This window comes from Suncus etruscus, chromosome 2 (assembly GCF_024139225.1).
Source record: "Suncus etruscus isolate mSunEtr1 chromosome 2, mSunEtr1.pri.cur, whole genome shotgun sequence".
NCBI classification, from domain to species: domain Eukaryota; kingdom Metazoa; phylum Chordata; class Mammalia; order Eulipotyphla; family Soricidae; genus Suncus; species Suncus etruscus.
The window spans coordinates 119,150,429-119,174,279 of record NC_064849.1 but is presented as its reverse complement, the minus strand read 5'-3'; the positions used below and the strand labels follow the sequence as shown (position 1 = coordinate 119,174,279).

Genomic DNA, 23,851 nt, shown 5'->3' with positions numbered 1-23,851 from the left:
ATTATTTTCTTGTTAGTATTTTTTTGGGGGGGTCACACCCGGTGGTGCTCAGGGGTTACTCCTGGCTGTCTGCTCAGAAATAGCTCCTGGCAGGCACGGGGGACCATATGGGACACCGGGATTCGAACCAACCACCTTTGGTCCTGGATCGGCTGCTTGCAAGGCAAATGCTGCTGTGCTATCTCTCCGGGCCCTTCTTGTTAGTATTTTATATAATGTATAAATATATATTTATCTTGCTATCTTCTTATGTAGAAGAATATGCTCATGTAGAAAAATGTTAAATAAAAAAGCATTTAAAGGATGACAAATTGTTTCATGGCTTAGAGCCAACAAAGCAAGAAATTTGTTAAAAATCACATCAGTTAAGAGAAGCCATGCAGACTGATGGTTGTGTAATATAGTAGTAATCCTCAGTCTTCATACTTTTAGTTGATTGTATTTACTTGCTTGCATATGTATTTAAAGCTTCCACTTTAAATTCTGCTTGTGATCCCTGGAGAGATACAATGCAGAGTGTATGTGGTTCACTCTGGTTTGATCCCTGCCACTACAAGGTCCCTGGCAACCCAGGCCTACTTTACTTGCTTGATAATCACCACATCCTGGTTAAGAGTCAGCTGCATTTGGGTTAAGTGTATCAGTTTGAAGCTTTGTGAGGTTCTTGAGTAGTTTCCTTACCATTATCTGCATTTTAGTTCCTTTGATTCTTGTTATGGGATAGAGTTTTGGGTTATTTTGGGTCTTTCAAGTGATGCTAAGGTGTCGCAAAGGCTCTTCCCAGACTGGCCTGGAGATCAACACAAGCATCTGAGGCTCACTTATACTTTGGTTACATGGAGTGCTGGAGATGGAACCTGGGTCGGTCAAATGCAAAGCATTTGCCTTACATGTACTCTTTTTCTCTTTCTATGTCTCCCTCTCACTTACCCCAGGCTAAGGGTTTTAGAATAAAGTGAAGTGTCTCCAGCACTGAAATTTCCTTTTTTGTTGTTTTTTAAGCCACACCCGGCAGTGCTCAGGAGTTACTCCTGGCTCTGCACTCAGATATTGCTTCTGGCAAGCACAGGGGACCATATGGAATGCTGGGAATTGAACCCAGGTCTGTTCTGAGTTGTCCACTTGCAAGGCAAATGCTCTACCGCTGTGCTATCTTTCCCACTCCCAGCTCTGAAATTTCTTATTAAGACTTAGTGCATACTGGAACATTGCATGTCTGAAACTTTACTATGATGATATACATGATGAATAATGAATAACCATGTACATCATAGGACCATAATAAAAATAAAAATTAAAAACTGAATTATTGCAACAGCAAGATAAGGTCTTGCAGGTGATTTTTGTTTATTTGTTGTAGAAACCATATCTCCATGAACATCCCTCAAAATGACAAATTTGAATTAGTAGATAGTTTGTGTTTTTGATAGGGAGAATGTAATGTTAAGGTGTAGGAAGTTCATTAAGGCTAGCCACACCAAGAATCTGGTTTATAAACAAGAATCTCAACTCATTAATTTAAAATTGCAATATTGGGCTGTAGTGATAGCACAGCAGTAGGGCACACGACCAACCTGGGTTCAATCCCTGGCATTGCATAAGGTCCCCTGAGCCTGCCAAGAGTAAGTTCTGAGTGCAGAGCCATGACTCATCCTTGGGCACCAATGGGTGTGGTCCAATAAACAAAACAAAACAATATTTTTGCACATATATGTAGACAAAATGCTATTGAGCAATGCCCAAGCTGGTAATTCTGCTCAGAGGATCCTAGTCTAGGTAAGAAGATGGTTGGGTACAATTAAAGTTAAAAGAACTTGACTAGGGGCCAGAGCTGTGGTTCAGTGGTAGGGCGTTTGCCTTGTATGAAGCTGATTTAGAACAGACCACAGTTCGATCCCTGGTGTCTCATGTGGTCCCCCAAGTCAGGAGCAATTTCTGAGTGCATATCCAGGGGTAACCCTTGAGCATCATCAGGTGTGACCCAAAAACCAAACACCAAAAAAAAAAAAAAAAAAAAAAAAAACTTGTTTAGTTCTGCTCTCTCTAGAGATGATTCTGTCTTTTAAAACCTTAATTCCTAGCACTCTTCTCTTTAATTCTACAGAGTGCTATTTGGTTCTGTATTTTTGAGTCTTTGAAGAAGCCTTAATTTTCAGTTTGATTCAGTTTGCATTCCTTCCCTTATTTCAGCAAAACTGTCACAGAATAACTGGCCAGATTTATTTCCCTTAAAAATGTAAATGATTTATTTTTTTATCTGACAGTTGACATCTAACTGTTTGCAATAGACTGTCTTTGATTGCCAATTCATACGATAGATAGATCTCTTCATAAAAAGACCATTAGCTTTTTTTATTTTCCTCAGTCTGTGAAGATGGTGCTTGACACTGAGATTTTTTTTTTTTTTGGTTTTGTTTTTGGTTTTTGGTTGTTGGGCCACACCCGGTGGTGCTCAGGGGTTACTCCTGGCTGTCTGCCCAGAAATAGCTCCTGGCAGGCACGGGGGACCATATGGGACACCAGGATTCGAACCAACCACCTTTGGTCCTGGATTGGCTGCTTGCAAGGCAAATGCCGCTGTGCTATCTCTCCGGGCCCGACACTGAGATTTTGTACTAAATTTGAAGATCTATCCCATTAGGTATCCTGAACTTTCTATTACTGAATATATCTTTACCCCTTTTAAAAATTACTTTAGGGGCTGGAGCGATAGGGCAGTGGTAGGGCATTAGCCTTGCATTCGATTGACCCAGGACAGACTTCAGTTGGATGCCTGGCATCCCATTGGTCCTCCAAACCAGGAGCAATTTCTAAGAGCATAGCCAGGAGTAACCCCAGAGTGTCACGAGGTGTGGCCAAAACACCATCCCCCCTCAATTACGTTAAACTCCCAAGTTTTGGGCTGGAGTGATAGCACAGCAGTAGGTCATTTGCCTTGCATGCAGATGACCCAGGACAGACCTGGGTTTGATCCCCGGCATCCCATATGGACCCCCCGAGCCTGTCAGGAGCAGTTTCTGAGCACAGTCATGAGTAACTGAGCACTGCCTGAGCATTGTCTGATGTGGCCCAAAACCCAAAAAGCAAAACACTAAAACAAACAAAAAAACCCACCCAGTTTTACAAGGTTGTTCATAATACCGGTTTTTTTTTTTATTTGTTTGTTTGGTTTTTTTGGGGGGCGGTCACACCCGGCAGTGTTCAGGGTTACTCCTGGCTCCATGCTCAGAGATCACTCCTGGCAGACTCGGGGACCATATGGGATGTCGGAGTTGAAACCACCATCCTTCTGCATGCAAGGCAAATGCCCTATCTTCATGCTATCTCTTTGGCCCCAGTTTTTTAAAATTACTAAATTGTATGACTAGTACTACAATCAACTTTTGAACCTCTCATCATCTCAAAAAGAAACATAATACTCAATAATAATTCTTTGCTTTATCATCTAACTATCCAGTTTTCGAGGCTACATGCCTATTTTTTATTTCTATAGATTTACCTATTCTTGACATTTCATGTAAATTAAGGCATATATTAGGTGATTTTGGGGGGGACTCAAATTCTTTTTGGGGGGTAGGGTTTTTGGGTCACAGCTGGTGGCACTCAGGGTTACTCCTGGCTCTGCGCTCAGAAATTGCCCCTGGCAGGCTCGAGGAACCATATGGGATGCTGGGATTTGAACCACTGTCTATCTTAGATTGGCCATGTGTAAGGCAAATGCCCTACCACTGTGCTATCTCTCAGGCCCCTTAACACTGTTTTTTTTTTAAGTTACCCCACTTTGTAGCATGAATTAGAACTTCATTTTTATTGATATATCTTATTTTATTATATGGTTATATCACATTATACATATTGGCCCACTTGGTGGTGGACATTAGGATGTTTGCTATTTTTTTAAGTCCAGAAAGTTGTTTCAATTTTATTTTCAAATCATAAAATTAAAAGTGTTTGCTATTTTTTGACTGTGATAAGTAGTGCTGCATTATGAAGTTTGTATACAAGTTTTTGTGTGAATACATATTTTATTTCTCTTGGGGATATATGCCTTAGGAGTAGAAATTCTTAGCTATGTGGTAGCTATATATTCTGATGACTACCAAAATATATTTCAGAGTGGTTATTCCACTCTGTAATGCACAAGTATTCAAGCTTCTCTACCTCCCTATTAACTTGGTTGTTGTTTGTTTCTTTATATTAGGCACTCTGGGGAGATCAGGTGGTCACCTGTCCCACCATTTACTGCCAACATAGAAACTGTTCAGGTTAATAAATTTTGCTTAATTTGGCTAAGTCAATTGGGTCTTCTTACCACTCCCCACAATTGAAAACTGTAGGATGCGATGGACAGCCTAAACTAGAAACCTTAAACACCTGCTCTGCAACGTAATAATTGTGTGAACAAGAGCAAGTTATTTATCTTTGAGATTCAGTTCACTTATCTATGAAATAAATAATGATACTCCTTTCATCATATTGCTATGAGGATTTCATGAAGATGGAATGAAATAAATCACCTGCTACCTGATTCCCAACTCTATGTGGACACTGCTGTTTCCCTCTTGGATAACTTGGGTATAATTTGTTCTACTCCTCTGACCCAGAAATTCAGACAACAGTTGATTTTAGATGTGACTGGTTGCACTAGTCAGCTGGGTCATCTTTCAAGAAAATTCCTTGCTAGTCTTTTCAGGGAATTGGTTAACACCTCTTCCACTTTTAAGTAATAATCTAAGGGAATTACTTAGTCCTACAAAGAAAGTTTGCAGTTATTCAGGTGAATTTCTCCTTAATGAATTTCTGTTTACTTTTAAACAGGCCCATTTTAAAGATTAACCTTTAATTAACTAATTAATTTAATTAATATTAATCTTTAATTAGCCTTTAAAGATTATATTTACTCATTATTAGAATAATTTGCTTCTCAGAAGGATCACTTAATCGTTGAATCAAAGTGCCTTTCTAAAGCTAGGTATACAGTTGAAATGCATTTAAGGAAGATGGAAACTAGATATACAGATGATACAAGTCAATTTTACATCAGTTAAAAAATAAAGACAACTTTCAGATTTCAAAAATCTCCAATAATGAGGATCTCCCAAGTTAGTATGTGTTTGTTTGAGTGACTGAGATAAAGTTTTCTGCAGTCAAATGCTCTACCACTGAGCTGTACCCCCGAGATAAAGTTTTCTGATCTTTTTCAGGGAACAGGCATAGCTGACTTGTGACTCCTTGCTTTTGAACTTCTTGGTTGTTTTATGAAAGCAGAGGAACTTCTTTCATCTGACACTCACAAGTGAGTGTTCCCACAGCAGGAAGTGTTTGTTTTTTCAAATTTCACTCATAGGGGTCACAAGGAAAGCTTTGATATTTTGTTTTAGTTGTTTATTCTTCACTATGATTCCATGGTCGTTTCAGTGTTTTTTTTTTTCCTGAAAATTGAGTTTTTAGGGGAAATAAATTGGACACACTTGCCCTTAGGTATCATCATTAGACACTCCAACCTACTTGTACAGGTTTACCTATTGTTCTCTTTATATTTCTTTAGGTAATTATCCTTTAACAAGTCTCCTCTGTAGTTTTCAATTGACTATTGCTGTTATAGAAATAATGTGATGGGGAAAAATCCAACAATTGATGACTGAAAGTTGGGAGGAAGAGAAGGAATCAGTGGGAAACAGTTTACCAGGAAAAAAAAAAAGAGGTTTTCACACTAAAGTCTAATAGGAAGTTATGGGAAGAAATTTAAATGAGAAGTAGAGTCACATAATGGAGCTCAGAGATTTGATATGATCTATATTAGGGTGTTATTATAGATGCTGGGGAGGAGAATAGTGCAAGTTTTACTTTAATGACTTTTTTCTAGTAATAATTTTTTTGTTTGTTTGTTTTTGAGGTCACACCCATTTGATGCTCAAACGGTTACTCCTGGCTAAGCACTCAGATATTGCCCCTGGCTTGGGGGGACCATATGGGATGCCGGGGGATCGAACCGCGGTCCTTCCTTCGCTAGCGCTAGCAAGGCAGACACCTTACCTCTAGCACTACCTCACCAGCCTCTCTAGTAATAATTTAAACCTAAGTATGTATTTAAAGAAGACAAAAGTGGAGGTAAGACCTATCTAATTCTAACCATAGTAAGTAATACAGTTGTGAAGTAAGGTTCACTTCTGGCTATGTGCTCAGAAAGCGCTCCTGGCTTGGGGGACCATATGGGATGCCTGGGATCGAACTTCGGTCCGTCCTAGGCAAGGCAAATGCCCTACCACTTACGCTACCGCTCCGGCCCATAGTCAGGAAAATTTTATTTAAAGAAAGTTAGAGGAATTTGTAACAACTCATAGGTTAGAGGTAAAAAATCAAGGTCAAAATGTTTTGGGGTCAAGGGGAAAAATCAGGATTGTTAATGTATTGATGGAGGTGTTAAATAAAGAGGCTAATTGGTAGAAGATTAAACCTTGGCAAGATGAAATTCTTTGGAAATTGGTTAGGAGACTAGAATGTTTACATTATGATTTTTTTTTTTGGTGAACAGAAAATATGAACTCTGGCCTGGATGGAATATTGGGTTCTAAAGTATAGATTTGGTAGTCTGTAACATAGCATTAGGAACAAGTATATAGAAGACATTAGGAAGAAGTATATAGGACAAAAAGTTTCTCAAGTATTGAGGGAATACCTTCAGTGTATGTAAAAAAACATTGGAAAAAATGATTAAGAAGTGGATAATGGCACAGTGGTAGGCATTTGCCTTGCACACGGCTGACCCCAGAACAGACCTGGGTTTGATCCCCGGCATCTCAAATGGTCCCCTAAGCCAGGAGTGATTTCTGAGCACATAGCTGGGAGTAACCCATGAGCATCAGTGGGTGTGGCCCCACAAAAAAGTGAATAATGGAAAGATGAAATGAAGCCAACTAGAAGTGTACTATGCTTTGAAAGCCAAGGCCAGAATTTCAGGAAGGAATGCAATGCAAGGAAGTTCAACAATAGTAAAATCTGGCTAGGCAAGAACTCAAGAAATGCCATTAGGTTTAGCAAGAAGATAATCCCTAACCTTTCTGTCAGCCCCACCAGGAGAGCACACTTTGCTTTAGTTTTGGTGCTTGGGAACTACATTTTTTTTGAGGGGCGTCACATCCGGCAGCACTCAGAGATTACTCCTGGTTCTACACTCAGAAATCGCTCCTGGCAGGCTCGGGGGACCATATGGGATGCTGGGACTCGAACCACCATCCTTCTGCATGTAAGGCAAATGCCTTACTTCCATGCTATCTCTCCATCCGGGAACTACTTTTGACTCTATGCTTGGGGTCACTCTTGAAGGACCAAGTGGTGCTTGGAATCAAATCTGGGTCTCCTACATGTCCAACAAGCTCAGCTATGGGAAAGGACACTTTTAACCAAGTAAAATGATTATGCAAGGATAGTCACAGCCTCCATCACACACTGTTCAAGATTTGTGAGAATCAAACATCTAACAATGTTGCATCTATTTAAGAATAATCCCCTCATAATTTCACAATAAGATTTCTATACCTTATATATCTTTTTTTTAAAAACATGGCACCCATTATCTGGGTTTTGTTTTACTTTCTCAATCAAATTTCATAATATATATTTAATTTAAACAACTTGATAACATACATGATAGTGTTTAGGTTTCAGCAATGTAAATAACACCACCCATCACCAGTGCAACATTCCCATCTTCAATGTCCCAAATTTCCCTCCTCACCACCCTAACCGCACCTGTACTCTAGACAGGCTTTCTATTTCCCTCATACATTCTCATTGTTAGGATAGTTCAAAATGTACTTATTTCTCTAATTAAACTCACCCCAGTTTGTGGTGAGCTTCATGAGGTGAGCTGTAACTTCCAGCCCTCCTCTCTTTTGGGTCTGAAATTATTATTGAAAGAATGTCTTTCATTTTTCTTAAAACTCATAAATGAGTGAGACCATACTGCATCTTTCTCTCTCTGACTTATTTCACTCAGCATAATAGATTCCATGTACATTCATGTATAGAAAAATTTCATGACTTCATCTCTCCTGACAGCTGCATAATATTCCATTGTGTATATGTACCACAGTTCCTTTCGCCATTCATCTGTTGAAGGGCATCTGGGTTGTTTCCAGAGTCTTGCTATGTAAGGAAGGGGTTTTTGTATTGTATTTTTGTGTCCATAGGGTATATTCCTAGGAGTGGTATAGCTGGATCATATGGGAGCTCAATTTCCAGTTTTTGGAGGAATTTCCATATCACTTTCCATAAAGGTTGAACTAGATGGCATTCCCACCAGCAGTGGATAAGAGTTCCTTTCTGTCCACATCCCCGCCAACACTGCTTGTTCTCATTCTTTGTGATGTGTGCTAATCTCTGTGGTGTGAGGTGGTATCTCATAGTTGTTTTTATTTGCATCTCCCTGATGACTAGTGATGTGGAGCATTTTTCATGTGTCTTTTGGCCATTTGTATTTCTTCTTTGTCAAAGTGTCTATCCATTTCTTCTCCCCATTTTTTGATGGGATTAGATATTTTTTTCTTGTAAAGTTCTGTCAGTGCCTTGTATATTTTGGAGATTAGCCCCTTATCTGATGGGTATTGGGTGAATAGTTTCTCCCACTAAGTGGGGGGCTCTTGTATCCTGGGCACTATTTTCTTTGAAGTGCAGAAGCTTCTCAGCGTAATATATTCCCATCTGTTAATCTCTGCTTTCACTTGCTTGGAGAGTGCAGTTTCCTCTTGAATATGCCTGCAGTCTCAATGTCCTGGAGTGTTTTGCCTACGTGTTGTTCTATATACCTTATGGTTTTGGGTCTGATATCGAGGTCTTTAATCCATTTGCATTTTACCTTTGTACATGATGTTAACTGGGGGCTAGCCAATTGTGCCAACACCACTTGTTAAAGAGGCTTTCTTTGCTCCATTTAGGATTTCTTTCTCCTTTATCAAAAATTAGGTGATTGTATGTCTGGAAAACATTCTCTGAGTATTCAAGCCTATTCAACTGATCTGAGGTTCAGTCTTTATTCCAATACCATGCTGTTTTGATAACTATTGCTTTGTAGTAAAGTTTAAGGTTCGGGAAAGTAATTCCTCCCATATTCTTTTTCCCAATGATTGCTTTAGCTATTCTGGGGTGTTTATTGTTCCAAATGAATTTCAAAAGTGCCTGATCCACTTCTTTGAAGAATGTCATGGGTATCTTTAGAGGGATCACATTAAATCTGTACAATGCTTTGGGGAGTATTGCCATTTTGATGATGTTAATCCTGCCAATCCATGAGCAGGGTATGTGCTTCCATTTCCGCGTGTCCTCTCTTATTTCTTGGAGCAGAGTTTTATAGTTTTCTTTGTATAGGTCCTTCACATTTTTAGTCAAGTTGATTCCAAGATATTTGAGTTTGTGTGGCACTATTGTGAATGGGGTTGTTTTCTTAATGACCATTTTTTCCCTATTATTATTGGTGTATAGAAAGGCCATTGATTTTTGTGTGTTAATTTTGTAACCTGCCACATTGCTATATGAGTTTATTATTTCTAGAAGCTTTTTGGTAGAGTCTTTAGGGTTTTCTAAGTAGAGGATCATGTCATCTGCAAACAGCAAGAGCTTGACTTCTTCCTTTCCTATCTGGATTCCCTTGATATCTTTTTCTTGCCTAATCACTATAGCAAGTACTTCCAGTGCTATGTTGAATAGGAGTGGTGAGAGAGGACAGCCTTGTCTTGTGCCAGAATTTAGAGGGAAGGCTTTTAGTTTTTCTCCACTGAGGACAATATTTGCCTCTGGCTTGTGGTAGATGGCCTTAACTATATTGAGAAAGGTTCCTTCCAGTCCCATCTTGCTGAGACTTTGGATCAAGAATGGGTGTTGGACCTTACCAAATGCTTTCTCTGCGTCTATTGATATGGTCATGTGATTTTTATTTTTCTTGTTGTTGATGTTGTGTATTATGTTGATAGATTTATGGATGTTAAACCAGCCTTGCATTCCTGGGATAAAACCTACTTGATCATAGTGGATGATCTTCTTAATGAGGCTTGAATCCTATTTGCCAGGATTTTGTTGAGGATCTTTGCATCTGTGTTCATCAGTAATTTTCTTTTTTTGTAGCATCTCTGTCTGGTTTAGGTATCAAGGTGATGTTGGCTTCATAAAAGCTTTTTGGAAGTGTTCCTGTTTTTTAGATTTCATGAAGGAGTCTTGCCAGGATTGGTAGTAGTTTCTCTTGAAAGGTTTGAAAGAATTCATTAGTGAATCCATCTGGGCCTGGGCTTTTGTTTTTGGGCAGACATTTGTTTACTGTCTTAATTTCCTCAATAGTGATGGGGGTGTTTAGATATGCTACATCCTCTTCGTTCAACCGTGGAAGATTATAAGACTCCAAGATTTTATCCTTTTCTCCCAGGTTCTCATTTTTAGTGTCATTAAGTTTCTCAACGTAGTTTCTGATTACCCTTTGAATCTCTGCCATATCAGTAGTGATCTCTCCTTTTTAATTCCCAATACGAGTTATCAAGTTTCTCTCTCTCTCTCTTTCTTTGTTAGTTTTGCCAGTGGTCTATCAATCTTGTTTATTTTTTCAAAGAACCAACTTCTGCTTTCCTTGATCTTTCAGATTGTTTTCGGGTTTCCACTTCATTGATTTCTGCTCTCAGCTTTGTTATTTCCTTCTGTCTCCCTATTTTTGGTTCCTTTTGTTGAGTACTTTCTAAAACTATGACCTGGGTCATTAAGCTGTTCAGGTATGCCCCCCCCCTTTTTTTTTCCTGATGTGTGCTTGCAAAGCTGTAAATTTTCCTCTCAGTACCTCTTTTGCTGTGTCCCATAGGTTCTGATAGTTTGTGTCTCCATTGTCATTTGTTTCTAGGAAGGTTTTGATTTCCTCTTTGATTTCATCTCGGACCCACTGGTTATTCAGTATTAGGCTGTTTAACTTCCAGGTATTAAAGTTTTTCTTCTGTGTCCCTTTGTAGTTCACATATAATTTCAGGGCCTTGTGGTCAGCAAAGGTAGCCTGCAAAATTTGTATCCTCTTGATATTATGGAAATACGTTTTATGTGCCAGCATGTAGTCTATCCTGGAGAATGTCCCATGTACATTAGAGAAGAATGTGTATCCAGGTTTCTGGGGGTGGAATGTCCTACATATATCTACTAGGCCTCTTTCTTCCATTTCTCTTTTCAGGTCTAGTATATTCTTGTTGGGTTTCAGTCTGGTTGACCTATCATGTGTTGACAATGCCATGTTGAGGTCTCCCACAATTATTGTGTTGTTATTGATATTATTTTTCAGATTTGTCAACAATTGTATTAAATATTTTGCTGGCCCCTCATTCGGTGCATATGGGTTTAGGAGAGTGATTTCTTCCTGCTGTACATATCCCTTGATTAATACAAAATGTCCATCTTTGTCCCTTACAACTTTCCTGAGTATAAAGTTTGCATCATCTGATATTACTATGACCACTCCAACTTTTTAATGGGTGTTGTTTGCTTGGATGATTTTCCTCCAGCCTTTTATTTTGAGTCTATGTTTGTTCTGACTATTCATGTGTGTTTCTTGTAGGTAGCAGAAGGTTGGATTGAGTTTTTTGATCCGTTTAGCCACTCTGTGTCTCTTAACTGGTGCATTTAGTCCATTGACATTGAGAGAAAGTATTGTCCTGGGATTTAGTGCCATCTTTATATCAAAGTTTGGTGTGTCTGTTGGTCAGTATTGTCTTAAAGTAGGTCTTTCAGTTTTTCTTTTAAGACTGGTTTTGAGTCTGTGAAGTTTCTGAGCTGTTGTTTGTCTGTGAAACCATGTATTGTTCCTTCAAACCTGAAAGTGAGTTTTGCTGGGTGCAGTATTCTAGGCAAAGCATTTATTTTATTGAGTTTTGTCACTATGTTCCACCACTGCTTTCTGGCCTTGAGTATTTCAGGTGACAGGTCTGCAGTAAATCTCAAGGTTGTTCCCTTGAATGTAATTTCTCTTTTCAATCTTGCTGCTTTCAGAATTCTGTCTCTATCTGTGGGATTCGTCATTGTGACTAGAATGTGTCTCGGGGTGTTTTTTCTGGGGTCTCTTTTAGTTGGTACTCTTTGGGCATGCAGGATTTGATCGCATGTATTCTTTAGCTCTGGTAGTTTCTCTTTAATGATGTTCTTGATGGTTGATTTTTCCTGGAGATTTTCTTCCTGGGTCTCTGGGACTCCAATGATTTTTAAGTTGTTTCTGTTGAGCTTATCATAGACTTCTATTTTTATCTGTTCCCATTCTTTGAGTAATTTTTCCATTGTTTGATCATTTGCTTTAAGACTTTTTTCTAATCTCTTCTGCTATATGGAGTTGTTATTCATCTCATCTTCCAGTGTACTAATTCTGTCCTCAGCTGCTGTTGACCTATGGGAAAGCTCATCCATGTTTTTCTTCAATTCATCTACTGAGTTTTTCAGACCTGTTATTTGACCTGAAATTTCAGTTTGGAGTTTTCTCATTTCTATCTTCATATTCTCTTGATTCTTATTAGTGTTCTCTTCTATACTTTCTTTGAGTTATTTGAACATCTTCCATATTTCAACTCTAAATTCCTTATCTGAGAGACTGACTAGATGATTGGCCATGTCATCTGAGTTGCTGTCTTCATTCTCTATGTCTGGCGCTGACCTGCATTGTTTCCCTATTGTCATACTTGTATTGCGCGTTTTTCTACATGTTGTGGTTGTATTCATTGGCTAAATGATGTGCATGGCTGTGCTCCTCTGGCTCCTCCCTCTCTGGGCGTATCAACTCACCTCCAGGGAAAGCTCCAGGGAAGGCTAGCCATGTGCAGATGAAGCCACACACTAGATGAAATCAGGCTCTAGGGAAGGCTAGCCATGCACAGATGAAGCCACATACAGGATGAAATCAGGCCAAGAATGTAGCACAGCACAGGAGATAGTCAGAGATAGGTGCTGGCATCTGAGTTCCAGCATAGTTCAGCGGCTTCCCCCTTTCCAGGAGTATCAACTCACCTCCAGGGAAGGCTCCCGGGAAGGCTAGCCGTGTTACCTTATATATCTTATTCGGAAATAGCAATGTATCTATCTGTTCCAGCATGGCGAGAAGATTGACACTATTGCTATAGTGATTTAGAAATATAGGACAGCTCATGTTTTCTGATAGTTTTATGATTACTAGTTTCATATTCACTAACTTTTCTCTTGGTTCCTTTTCTCTACCCTGGTAATATAGGTTTCTTCCTTGGTGTCTTATACTTCTAACACTAGTTGTTGGCCTTAACATTAATTTTTTTTTATTTTTGCTGACACAGTATATCATCATCTGGTATTATCACTTATTCTAAAAAAGCTACTGATATTTTCCTATTTTTTTTTTTTTGTATATGTGTGATGGGATTTGAAGCCACACCTGTTGGTGTTTAGGAATTTCTCTTGGGTCTGAACTTGAGGATCACTTTTTGTGGTGCTCAGGGACCATGTGGTTCAAGGGGTCAGAAGGGAGTTGATCTCTCTATCATCTATGACCCATATTTTCTTGATATCCTAATTTAAAAAAAAATCTTGTCCTTATCAGATTGTATACATGTATTCTAGAGGATTCAAGCAACAGAGGACAATTTTATAAAACTGATCTGATTTGCTACTCATATACAAAAATTATTAAGCCTAGTTTTACTCCACTTTAGATGGAAAAAGGAAATAGAATTGCACCTAAAGAAATTGCTGGATTTGGGGGGCTGGCAAATGGCTTAATGCATTTACCTTGCAGGTGCAAATCTGGCATTTTAGAGCCTTATGCTGCCTGTGAGACCTGAGATGATCCTGATGACTCTACTCTTGGAGAGCCCCAGAAAGGAGCAGGAAGCTCAGTCTCTCAGTCCTTTGTGGGGGTCTGCAAGTTGGATGCTCTCTGTCTGGGCAACCTGGTAAGGGGAAATGAGAAAAAAGTGAGATTGCTGGATTCCAAAGAAATGTTTTCCCACATAGGCAGGTTTCCTTAATAAAATGCCATTTATTCTGTTGAATTCTGCACTTTAAATATGACTATTAAAACTGTCATGAATGTAGCTCAGTGGTAGAACACTTGACTTGTATATGTGATGATTAAAGTTCAATTCCTGGCTCTACGAGGAAAAGAAAAAAAATCCATAAAAAATAGTATCTATTGAGACTGAGAATATAGTTGAAGGAACTGGGGTTCATACCTGATATGCATAGGTCCAGTGCTCAGTCTTGGGTGTCTTGTCACCTCTTAAGCACTGCTGGGTATATATAACTGATGACCCCCAGCACTGCTGGAGAGACATCCCTCAAAAGAATTTAAAACAAATGACAGTTCTTCTTATGTTGTGTTCCATAGCTTCAAGATAAGGTAAGTGATTGAGAAAATAATTTCATTAAGGCAAATGATATGTAAGTTTTATTACTCTTTTATTACTCAAGGGGCCCAGAGAGATACCTCTAAAAGACCTTATATTTGAACACAAGCAGCCACATCATGACACTCCTCTAGTACCATCTGGCCTTTTGAACACCAGTGATTTTGAGACCCTGGTGGTCTCAAACACTATTGGTTATATGTGCTCCTGGTGGCTTTTCCAAGCAGCACTTCACTGCAGGCCCAACACTCGAAGGAATGGCCTTTGTCTCACAAACTCTGCTGGGTATAATCCCTATGAAAAAGTGCACATCAAGAGTCACTCCCTTCTGAGGTTTCTTCCTTTCCTATAGATCTTTAAGGCATCTGTTTACCAATGAAGAGTGAAGCCTTCAGGATCAGAGTCTGTCATGTTGCTTTAGATCCAGCTAGGGAAGGAAATCATTGGAGTTATTAATCCATTGGCATTTCTTAAGATTTGCAGGTAAAACTTGTTCTTTCCAGCATATGTTACAATACTATTAGTGTTTGGGAGAGAGACTAGTTTGAATAGAAGCTTTTCTCTGTTATAGTTCCACTCTACTCCAAAGTATTTCTGGGTCACATTTTAAAAAATGTTGTGGGTTTTTTTGTTGCCTAAATATGAATCTTCTCTGATAGGTTTTTCTTTGCCAAGTTTCCTGCTCTATTATTTATTATAGGAATTTATTCTGTTAGGTGTTATCACCTCTCTTGATTTTCACTAATAATGATCATAATCCTAAACTCGGATCCTGGATGTTTCTCTAAGTTCGTTGGACATTTTTACTTTTTTTTTTTTTAATTTTATTTAAACACCTTGATTACATACATGATTGTGTTTGGGTTTCAGTCATGTAAAGAACACCACCCATCACTAGTGCAACATTCCCATCACCAATGTCCCAAATCTCCCTCCTTCCCACCCGACCCCCTCCTGTACACTAAACAGGCTTTCCATTTCCCTCATACATTCTCATTATTAGGCCAATTCAAAATGTAGTTATTTCTCTAACTAAACTCATCACTCTTTTTTTTTTTTTTTTTTTTTTTTTTTTGGATTTTGGGCCACACCTGGCGGTGATCAGGGGTTACTCCTGGCTGTCTGCTCAGAAATAGCTCCTGGCAGGCACGGGGGACCATATGGGACACCGGGATTCGAACCAACCACCTTAGGTCCTGGATCGGCTGCTTGCAAGGCAAACGCCGCTGTGCTATATCTCCGGGCCCTAAACTCATCACTCTTTGTGGTGAGCTTCCTGAGGTGAGCTGGAACTTCCAGCTCTTTTCTCTTATTATTGTAAGAATGTCTCTCATTTTTCTTAAAACCCATAGATGAATGAGACCATTCTGCGTTTTTCTCTCTCTCTGACTTATTTCACTCAGCATAATAGATTCCATGTACATCCATGTATAGGAAAATTTCATGATTTCATCTCTCCTGACAGCTGCATAATATTCCATTGAGTATATGTACCAGAATTTCTTTAGCCATTCGTCTGTTGAAGGGCATCTTGGTTGTTTCCAGAGTCTTGCTATGGTAAATAGTGCTGCAATGAATATAGATGTAAGGAAGGGGTTTTTGTATTGTATTTTTGTGTTTCTAGGGTATTTTCCTAGGAGTGGTAGAGCTGGATCGTATGGGAGCTCAATTTCCAGTTTTTGGAGGAATCTCCATATCGCTTTCCATAAAGGTTGAACTAGATGGCATTTCCACCAGCAGTGGATAATAGTTCCTTTCTCTCCACATCCCCGCCAGCACTGTTTGTTCTCATTCTTTGTGATGTGTGCCATTCTCTGTGGAGTGAGGTGGTATCTCATTGTTGTCTTGATTTGCAACTCCCTGATGATTAGTGATGTGGAGCATTTTTTTATGTGTCTTTGGGCCATTTGTATTTCTTCTTTATCAAAGTGTCTGTTCATTTCTTCTCCCCATTTTTTGATGGGATTAGATGTTTTATTCTTGTAAAGTTCTGTCAGTGCCTTGTATATTTTGGAGATTAGCCCCTTATCTAATGGGTTTTGGGTGAATAGTTTCTCCCACTCAGTGGGTGGCTCTTGTATCCTGGGCACTATTTTCTTTGAGGTGCAGAAGCTTCTCAGCTTAATATATTCCCATCTGTTAATCTCTGCTTTCACTTGCTTGGAGAGTGCAGTTTCCTCCTTGAATATGCCTGTAGTCTCAATGTCCTGGAGTGTTTTGCCTATGTGTTGTTCTATATATCTTATGGTTTTGGGTCTGATATCAAGGTCTTTAATCCATTTGCATTTTACCTTCGTACATGATGTTAGCTGGGGTCTAAGTTCAATTTTTTGCAAGTGGCTATCCAGTTGTGCCAGCACCACTTGTTGAAGAGGCTTTCTCTGCTCCATTTAGGATTTCCTGCTCCTTTATCAAAAATTAGGTGATTGTATGTCTGGAAAACATTTTCTGAGTATTCAAGCCTATTCCATTGATCTGAGGGCCTGTCCTTATTCCAGTACCATGCTGTTTTGATAACTATTGCTTTGTAGTAAAGTTTAAAGTTGAGGAAAGTAATTCCTCCCATATTCTTTTCCCAATGATTGCTTTAGCTATTCTAGGGTGTTTATTGTTCCAAATGAATTTCAAAAGTGCCTGATCCACTTCTTTGAAGAATGTCATGGGTATCTTTAGAGGGATCACATTAAATCTGTATAATGCCTTCGGGAGTATTGCCATTTTGATGATGTTAATCCTGCCAATCCATGAGCAGGGTATGTGTTTCCATTTCTGCGTGTCCTCTCTTATTTCTTGGAGCAGAGTTTTATAGTTTTCTTTGTATAGGTCCTTCACATTTTTAGTCAAGTTGATTTCAAGATACTTGAGTTTTTGTGGCACTATTATGAATGGGGTTGTTTTCCTAATGTCCATTTCTTCCTTATTACTATTGATGTATAGAAAGGCCATTGATTTTTGTGTGTTAATTTTGTAGCCTGCCACCTTGCTATATGAGTCTATTGTTTCTACAAGCTTTTTGGTAGCGTCTTTAGGGTTTTCTAAGTAGAGGATCATGTCATCTGCAAACAGTAAGAGCTTGACTTCTTCCTTTCCTATCTGGATTCCCTTGATATCTTTTTCTTGCCTAATCGCATAGCAAGTACTTCCAGTGCTATGTTGAATAGGAGTGGTGAGAGAGGACAGCCTTGTCTTGTGCCAGAATTTAGAGGGGAGGCTTTTAGTTTTTCTCCACTGAGGATAATATTTGCCACTGGCTTGTAGTAGATGGCCTTAACTATACTGAAAAAGGTTCCTTCCATTCCCATCTTGCTGAGGGTTTTGATCAAGAATGAGTGTTGGACCTTATCAAATGCTTTCTCTGCATCTATTGATAGGATCATGTGGTTTTTATTTTTCTTGTTGTTGATGTTGTGTATTGTGTTGATAGATTTACAGATGTTAAATCATCCTTGCATTCCTGGGATGAAACCTACTTGATCATAGTGGATGATCTTCTTAATGAGGCATTGAATCCTATTTGCCAGGATTTTGTTGAGGATCTTTGCATCTGCATTCATCAGCGATATTGGTCTGTAATTTTCTTTTTTCATAGCATCTCTGTTTGATTTAGGTATCAAGGTGATGTTGGCTTCATAAAAGCTATTTGGAAGTATTTTCATTTGTTCAATTTCATGAAAGAGTCTTGCCAGGATTGGTAGTAGTTCCTCTTGGAAAGTTTGAAAGAATTTATTAGTGAATCCATCTGGGCCTGGGCTTTTGTTTTTGGGCAGACATTTGATTATCATTTTAATTTCATCAATGGTGATGGGGGTGTTTAGATATGCTACATTCTCTTCCTTCAACTGTGGAAGATTATAAGAGTCCAAGAATTTATCCATTTCTTCCAGGTTCTCATTTTTAGTGGCTAGAGTTTCTCAAAGTAGTTTCTGATTACCCTTTGTATCTCTGTCATATCAGTAGTGATCTCTTCTTTTTCATTCCTAATATGAGTTATCAAGTTTCTTTCTCTCTCTTTCTTTGTTAGGTTTGCCAGTGGTCTATCAATCTTGTTTATTTTTTTAAAGAACCAACTTCTGCTTTCCTTGATCTTTCAGATTGTTTTTTTTTTTTTTTGGTTTCCACTTTGTTGATTTCTGCTCTCAGCTTTGTTATTTCCTTCTGTCTCCCTATTTTTGGGTCCTTTTGTTGATCACTTTCTAGTTCTATTAGCTGTGTCATTAAGCTACTCAGGTAAGCTTCTTTTTCCTTCCTGATGTGTGCTTGCAAAGGTATAAATTTTCCTCTCAGTACTGCTTTTGCTGTGTCCCATATGTTCTGATAGTTTGTGTCTTTATTGTCATTTGTTTTCAGGAGCTTTTTGATTTCCTCCTTTATTTCATCTCGGACCATTGGTTATTGAGTATGAGGCTGTTTAACTTCCAGGTGTTAAAGTTTTTCTTCTGAGTCCCTTTGGAATTCACAAATAATTTCAGAGCCTTGTGGTCAGCGAAGGTAGTCTGCAAAATTTCCATCCGCTTGATATTATGGAGGTATGTTTTATGTGCCAGCATGTAGTCTATCCTGGAGAATGTCCCATGTACATTGGAGAAGAATGTGTATCCAGGTTTCTGGGGATGGAGTGTCCTATATATATCCACTAGGCCTCTTTCTTCCATTTCTCTCCTCAGGTCTAGTATATTCTTGTTGGGTTTCAGTCTGGTTGACCTATCCAGTGTTGACAAAGCCGTGTTGAGGTCCCCCACTATTATTGTGTTGTTATTGGTATTATTTTTCAGATTTGTCAACAGTTGTATTAAATATTTTGCTGGCCCCTCATTTGGTGCATATATGTTTAGGAGAGTTATTTCTTCCTGCTTTACATACCCCTTGATTAATATAAAATGTCCATCTTTGTCCCTTACAACCTTCCTGAGTATAAAGTTTGCATTATCTGATATTAGTATGGCCACTCCAGCTTTTTTATGGGTGTTGTTTGCTTGGATAATTTTTCTCCAGCCTTTTATTTTGAGTCTATGTTTATTCTGACTATTCAGGTGCGTTTCTTGTAGGCAGCAGAAGGTTGGATTGAGTTTTTTGATCCATTTAGCCACTCTGTGTCTCTCAACTGGTGCATTTAGTCCATTGATGTTGAGAGAAAGAATTGCCCTGGTATTTAATGCCATTTTTATATCAAAATTTGGTGTGTCTTTTGGTTAGTCTTGTCTTAAATTAGGTCTTTCAGTTTTTCTCTTAAGACTGGTTTTGAGTCTGTAAAGTTTCTGAGCTGTTTTTAGTCTGTGAAACCATGTATTCTTCCATCATACCGGAAAGTGAATTTTGCTGGGTACAGTATTCTATGTGAAGCATTCATTTCATTCAGTCTTGTCACAATATCCCACCACTGCTTTCTGGCCTTGAGTGTTTCTGGTGACAGGTCTGCTGTAAATCTCAAGGATGCTTGCTTGAATGTAATTTCCCCTTTTGATCTTGCTGTTTTCAGAATTCTGTCTCTATCTGTGGGATTCGTCATTGTGACTAGGATGTGTCTTGGGGTGGTTTTTCTGGGGTCTCTTTTGGTTGATACTCTTCAAGCATTCAGGATTTGATCACATATATTCTTTAGATTTGGAAGTTTCTCTTTAATGATGTTCTTGACCGTTGATTCTTCCTGGAAATTTTCTTCCTGGGTCTCTGGGACTCCAATGATTCTTAAGTTGTTTCTGTTTATCTTATCATAGACTTCTATTTTTATCTGTTTTCATTCTTTGACTAATTTTTCCATTGTCTGTTAATTTGCTTTAAGTTTTTTCTTCCAATCTCTCCTGCTGTATGGAATTGTTATGTATCTCATCTTCCACAGCACCAAGTCTATTCTCAGCTTCTGATACCCTGTCCCAGAGCTTATCCATTTTGTCATTCACTTCGTTTACTGACTTTCAGACCTGTTAGTTGACATGTTATTTCAGTTTGGAGTTTTGTGATTTTTGTCTTCATATTTTCTTGGTTCTTATTTGTGCTCTGTTCAACTCGATCCATGGTTTCTTTGAGTTCATTGAGCATCTTCCATATTGCTAGTCTAAAGTCCTTATCTGAGAGGTTGATTAGTTGGTTGGTCATTATCTGGTCCTCAGAATTGTCATCTTCATTCTCTATGTCTGATGCTGGCCTACGTTGTTTCCCCATTGTTACACTTGTATTGTGGGTTTTTCTACATGTTGTGGTGGTATTCATTGGCTAAATGATGCAGGCAGCACACCCCTCTGGCTCTGCTCTTTCTGGATGGGCCGACTTGCCTCCAAGGGAGGGGAGTCCTCCGTGGATGAAGCCTCACACAGGATCAAATCTTAGGCCTGAGCACGCAGCAAAGAAGACAGTCCAGAGAGAAATGCTTGCTTCAGTGATCTAGCACAGTTCTTAGTGTGATTTTTTCTTCTTGTTGTGATGGTGTTCTTTTCTTAGAAAGAGCACACGGCTGCGTAGCGAAGCAGAGCCAAAGTGCTCTGCTGGAGCCTCTTTTCGGCCCACTCCCAAGAGGTTCATGCACTAGGATAGTAGACAGACACACACAGGCAGCACTCACAGTTTTTCACAGTCGTGCCCCACTGGACAGGCGTAGTTTTGTGGATTTTCCCAGCCTGACATTACAAACAGGGGCCTGCCTGGCTTCTGCAAAGCCTAGCTGGTTTTCACGTTCTGGAGTCCCGCCCTGGAACTGGCCTCTGGGAGAGCGAGTTTTCTGGAGCCTCTTTTCGGCCCACTCCCAAGAGGTTCACGCAACAGGATAGTATACAGACACACACAGGTAGCACTCACATTTTTTCACAGTCGGGCTCCACTGGGCAGGCGTGACATTTTCATTTCTATTAGCTGGCTAGTCCTGTTAATAATACAAGGTATAACCTTGTATTATATGTATATATCTATAACTGGGTGGTTTTAGCCAGGTTTTAACCAAGTGGTTTTAGCCAGTTTGTTTGATTTTGGGGCCTTGCCCAATAGTGCTTGTAGTTACTCCTAGTTCTTCTGTGTTTATAAGTTGTTTTTGGTAGTAATGGGGATCAAACCCAGGCTTCCACACTCAAAGCATGTGCTCAGCTCATTTTTTTAGTTTTTTCATTTTTTCATTTTTTCAGTTAGAACCTGAGAAAAGCAACATTGGCAAACACATTTTTTGTTTTGTTGTTTTGGGGCCACATCCGGTGGTTATCAGGCATTACACTTGGCTCTGTGCTCAGAAATCACTCCTGGCAGGCTTGAGGGACCATTAAGGTCTGTCCCAGATAGGCCACCTGCAAAGCAAACACCCTATCATTGTATATTGCTTTGGCCCCAGGCAAACACTTTTTTGGGCAAGAAACTCAGCTTGGGTGCCAGAAACATCTCAAATTCTTTACACATTTCATTTTGATTTAAGGGTTGGTTGATGTGTGCATTCAGAAATTTTTTTTCCATTGCTAGATTTTTCATGACTTCACATTCACCTCATGATCCCTTATGGCATTGACCTACAGTTTAAGAAGCTGAAGTAGAGGGTTGAGCAAAATAGTGCAGTAGGTAGGGTGATTGTCTTGTACACAGCCGAGCTGGTTTAATCCCAGCCAGCAGAGCCAGAAGTACCCCCTGGAATATTGCCAAGTGTGGCCAAAAACCAAAAACGATGAAGCAGCCGCAGCTAAGGTATAAATATTAGCAAATCCTTACTTTGCAGTTTGGGGCTAAAAGTTTGAAGAGGTTGGCGGGAGTAGTTCTTTCTGAGGGCTGCAAAGGGACAAACTCTAGACCTCTCTTGGCTTGTAGATTGTCCTTCTCATAGCAATTCTGCATTCTTCTTATTGCATGTCTGTCTTATTTGGCATGTCTCTAAATTCTTTCCTCTTTATGAGAATATCTTATGCACTGGACTTAGGGCCCGCAGTTAATTCACCTACACTTAATTATCCCTCTAGAGACCATTACTCCAAATGAGAAAACATTCTGTGGTGAGGACTTCAACCCATGAACTTTGAGGGGACACAGTTCAATTCCAAACACTTGATTGTTTACTCACCCCACACATATTTTCTGCTACATGTGAGACACTAGTCTAGGCACTAGGAACACAAAGATAATGACAAAAAGAACAAGAAGCATAAAGATAATGCTGAAAGCCTCTTCCCTGTGATGAGTGAAAGATAAGAATCAACTCCCAGGTTTTTGTAAAATCATACAATTAGTGCTGTCAGATGAGAAAAATTGTTAGGAGGACACCTTACTGGGACATTGTAATAATGAGTGATCGATTCAGGACTGGCCTGGCAGAGGAAGTGATGCTGGATCCTCTCAGTAGGATACAATACTTGCCTATCTTTACTTTGCTTACAAGTCCCACCCTCAGTTACCCAGCCCTGGACTCTACCACCCAGTTAATCTTTCCAAGTTCCACTTTGGATAAGACACTCCCTGATTGAGAAACTTTAATGACTCCTTGCTGTCAATAGAACTGAGTCCAGAAACATTTGTTAACTTGGTTTTTGGTTTTTCAAAACCAAGTATGACCACAAATCTCTCCAATTTTTAGCTTTCCATTGTTTCACCTTCTTCATTTAAGCATTTGAGCAGGCCTTTTGTTTGTCCTTACAGGGTTCTTTCACTCATCTCATGAGATTCATTATCAAACTAACAAACTGTTATCAGACTAACAAACATCCTGGAAATTTGCCTGGAATTTTTCTGTAATTTCATGAAAGCAGGTTTTTTTTTCTTATGCTACCACTGCACCAAGCAGCACTTGGCAAAACATAAGGGATAATATTGGTTGAATAAACAAATGAATGAAATTTCTCTTGGATGTCCCTCTACTTTGATGCTTATCTTTTCTCTCTCCCAAATGAATGCATTTTATCTCTTGAAATCATATTGTGGAGCTCAAACTCATGTATCTTCCTACCATTATGCCTTTCTTTTGGATCATACTTGCCAGATAGAAACTTGTTCTAAAGGCTTTTGTAACCTGTGTATTAGATATTAGTGTAGGCATTTATTTTTTCCTGTTAAATTGAAAGTTGATTAAATTCAGGAAACATTTAAAAGATATATTGTTTTCTACTCTGCACTTCCTTGCACAATTACAGGTGCTCAAAAATATAATTGTTTAAAGAGAAAATGAGAAGAGTTCTGCATTCTTCGGGGAGAAAATGGAGATGGAAAACTAAGGGATGAAGGATGTGGTCTGGACTCCTTGATTTGCTTTATTTATCAGGGTTTACATTTTCAAGTTTCTTTAGCAGATATTTATTGAGTTTTATTCAAAATACAGTTCTAAGACTAAAATCATAAATGAAAAATAGATATCCTTTAGATGCTTACTATTATTTCATTATCAGCTTTATCCATTGACCCTGAGAGGCACTATCACTTGTATAGGTATAATTTCCTTCTCAGAATTTCTCATACCATTTTAAAAACTCTGTCTAGAAACTGAGGCTGTAGAGACTCAGATCTGCTGGTGATCTGAGCTGGTT

General features: G+C 39.1%; 1 protein-coding gene across 1 annotated transcript in view; it reads left to right on the top strand.

Moving 5' to 3' along the window:
• ELOVL7 (ELOVL fatty acid elongase 7) overlaps nt 1-23,851 on the top strand; it is a 90,727-nt gene that overhangs the window by 20,870 nt on the left and 46,006 nt on the right. The gene's annotated exons all lie outside the window — the stretch shown is intronic.